Genomic DNA, 3813 nt, shown 5'->3' with positions numbered 1-3813 from the left:
CAGAAATTCCCTTTGTTTTGGGGGAAAAAGACAGAAATTCCACTTATTTAGAGGCATAAAAGCAGAAATTCCCCTCATTTTGGAGCAAAAATGAAGAAATTTCCCTTTTTTATGGCAAAAAGATATGCATTCTTATTATTTTCGGACAAAAAAGGCAGAAATTCCCCGTATTTTGGAGCGAAATTGCAGAAATTCCTCTAATTGTGGGGCAAAAAGGCAGAAATTCCCTATATGTTGGGGCAAAAAGACAGAAATTCTCCTTATTTTAGGGCAAAACTCAGAAATTTAACGTATTTTGGGGCAAAATTGCAGCAATTTCACTTATTTCATAAAAAAAGCAGAAATTTTCTTATTTTGGAGCCAAAAGGCAGAAATTTCTTTTATTTTGTTTCAAAATTGCAGAATTTTTTCTTATTTTTGGGGCAAAAAGGCAGAAATTTCCCATATTTTGGGGCAAAAATGCAGAAATTTTTTTTTATTTTGAGTTAAAAGGCTGAAATTCCCCTTATTTGGGGGCAAAAAGGCAGAAATTTCTTTATTTTGGGGCAAAATTGCAGAAATTTCACTTATTTCAGTGAAAAAAGGCAGAAATTTTCCTTATTTTGGGGCAAAAAGGCAGAAATTCCTAATATTTTGTGGCAAAAATGCAGAAATTCCCCTTATTTTGAGGTAAAAATGCTGAAATTCCCCTTATTTGGGGGCAAAAAAGCAGAAATTTCCCTTATTTTCGTGTAATAAGTCAGAAATTTTCCTTATTTTGGGCAAAAAAGACAGAAATTCCCTTTGTTTTGGGGGAAAAATACATAAATTCCACTTATTTAGAGGCAAAAAAGCAGAAATTCCCCTTATTTTGGTTCAAAATTGCAGAAATTTCACTTACTTCAGGGTAATAAGTCAGAAATTTTCCTTATTTGGGGGCAAAAAAGACAGAAATTACCTTTGTTTTGGGGGAAAAAGACAGAAATTCCACTTATTTAGAGGCAAAAAGCAGAATTCCCCTTATTTTGGAGCAAAAATGAAGAAATTTCCCTTTTTTATAGCAAAAAGTTATGCATTCTTCTTATTTTCGGGCAAATAGGCAGAAATTCCCTGTATTTTGGGGCAAAATTGCAGAAATTCCCCTAATTGTGGGGCAAAAAGGCAGAAATTCCCTATATGTTGGGGCAAAAAGACAGAAATTCTCCTTATTTTGGGGAAACTCAGAAATTCCACTCATTTTGGGGCAAAATTCCAGAAATTTCCCTTATTTTGGGGCAAAATCGCAGAAATTTCACTTATTTTGTGGCAAAATTCGAGAAATTTCACTTATTTCAGGAAAAAAAGGAGAAATTTTCTTATTTTGGGGCAAAAAAGCAGAAATTTCCCATATTTTGGTACAAAATTGCAGAAATTTTTCTTATTTTGGGCAAAAAGGCAGAAATTTCCCATATTTTGGGGCAAACATGCAGAAATTCCCCTTCATTTTGAGGTAAAAAGGCTGTTATTCCCCTTATTTGGGGGCAAAAAGGCAGAAATTTCCCTTATTTTGGGGCAAAATTGCAGAAATTTCACTTATTTCAGGGTAATAAGTCAGAAATTTTCCTTATTTTGGGGCAAAAAAAGACAGAAATTCCCTTTGTTTTGGGAGAAAAAGACAGAAATTCCACTTATTTAGAGGCATAAAAGCAGAAATTCCCCTCATTTTGGAGCAAAAATGAAGAAATTTCCATTTTTTATGGCAAAAAGGTATGCATTCTTATTATTTTCGGGAAAAAAGGCAGAAATTCCCCGTATTTTGGAGCAAAATTGAAGAAATTCCCCTAATTGTGGGGCAAAAACGCAGAAATTCCCTATATGTTGGGGCAAAAAGACAGAAATTCTCCTTATTTTAGGGCAAAACTCAGAAATTTAACTTATTTTGGGGCAAAATTTCAGAAATTTCACTTATTTCATAAAAAAAGCAGAAATTTTCTTATTTTGGAGCCAAAAGGCAGAAATTTTTTTTATTTTGTTACAAAATTGCAGAATATTTTCTTATTTTGGGGCAAAAAGACAGAAATTTCCCATATTTTGGGGCAAAAATGCAGAAATTTTTTTTTATTTTAAGTTAAAAGCCTGAAATTCCCCTTATTTGGGGGCAAAAAGGCAGAAATTTCTCTTATTTTGGGGCAAAATTGCAGAAATTTCACTTATGTAAGGGTAATAAGTCAGAAATTTTCCTTATTTTGGGGCCAAAAAACAGAAATTCCCTTTGTTTTGGGGGAAAAAGACAGAAATTCCACTTATTTAGAGGCAAAAATGCAGAAATTCCTAATATTTTGTGGCAAAAATGCAGAAATTCCCCTTATTTTGAGGTAAAAAGCTGAAATTCCCCTTATTTGGGAGCAAAAAGGCAGAAATTTTCTCTTATTTTGGGGAAAAATTACAGAAATTTCACTTATTTCAGGGTAATAAGTCAGAAATTTTCCTTATTTTGGGGCAAAAAAGACAGAAATTCCCTTTGTTTTGGGGGAAAAAGACAGAAATTCCACTTATTTAGATGCAAAAAAGCAGAAATTCCCTTTATTTTGGAGCAAAAATGAAGAAATTTCCCTTTTTTATGGCAAAAAGCCATGCATTCTTCTTATTTTCGAGCAAAAAGGCAGAAATTCCCCATATTTTGGAGCAAAATTGCAGAAATTCCCCTAATTTGTCGGGCAAAAAGGCAGAAATTCCCTAAATGTTGGGGCAAAAAGACAGAAATTCTCCTTATTTTGGGCATAACTCAGAAATTCCACTTATTTCGGAGCAAAATTCCAGAAATTTCACATATATTGGGGCAAAATTGCAGAAATTATACTTATTTTGGGGCAAAATTGCAGAAATTTCACTTATTTCAAAAAAAAAAGAAATTTTTTATTTTGGGGCAAAAAGGCAGAAATTTCTTTTATTTTGGTACAAAATTGCAGAAATTTTTCTTATTTTGGAGCAAAAAGGCAGAAATTTTCCATATTTTGGGGCAAAAATGCAGAAATTCCCCTTATTTTGAGTAAAAATGCTGAAATTCCGCTTAATTGGGGGCAAACAGGCAGAAATTTCCTTATTTTGGGGCAAAATTGCAAAAATTTCACTTATTTCAGGGTAATCAGTCAGAAATTTTCCTTATTTTGGGGCAAAAAGACAGAAATTCCCTGTTTTTGGGGAAAAAGACATATATTCCACTTTTTTAGAGGCAAAAAAGCAGAAATTCCTTTTATTTTGGAGCAAAAATAAAGAAATTACTCTTTTTGGTTGCAAAAGGTATACATTCCCCTTATTTTCAGGCTAAAAAGCAAAAATTCCCCGTATTTTGGAGCAAAATTGCAGAAATTCCCCTAATTGTGGGGCAAAAAGGCAGAAATTCCCTATATGTTAGGGCAAAAAAAAGAAATTCTTTTTATTTTGGGGCAAAACTCAGAAATTCCACTTATTTTCGAGCAAAATTCCAGAAATTTCCCATATTTTGGGGCAAAATTGCAGAAATTTCACTTATTTTGGGGCAAAATTGCAGAAATTTCACTTATTTCAGTGAAAAAAGGCAGAAATTTTCCTTATTTTGGGGCAAAAAGGCAGAAATTCCTAATATTTTGAGGCAAAAATGCAGAAATTCCCCTTATTTTGAGGTAAAAATGCTGAAATTCCTTTTATTTGGGGGCAAAAAAGCAGAAATATCCCTTATTTTGGGGCAAAATTGTAGAAATTTCACTTATTTTAGGGTAATAAGTCAGAAATTTTCCTTATTTTGGGCAAAAAAAACAGAAATTCCCTTTGTTTTGGGTGAAAAATACATAAATTCCACTTATATAGAGGCAAAAA

This window comes from Micromys minutus (assembly GCF_963924665.1).
Source record: "Micromys minutus genome assembly, contig: SCAFFOLD_47, whole genome shotgun sequence".
NCBI lineage: Eukaryota > Metazoa > Chordata > Mammalia > Rodentia > Muridae > Micromys > Micromys minutus.
The sequence above is the reverse complement of the archived record's forward strand: the minus strand, read 5'-3'. Positions refer to the sequence as shown.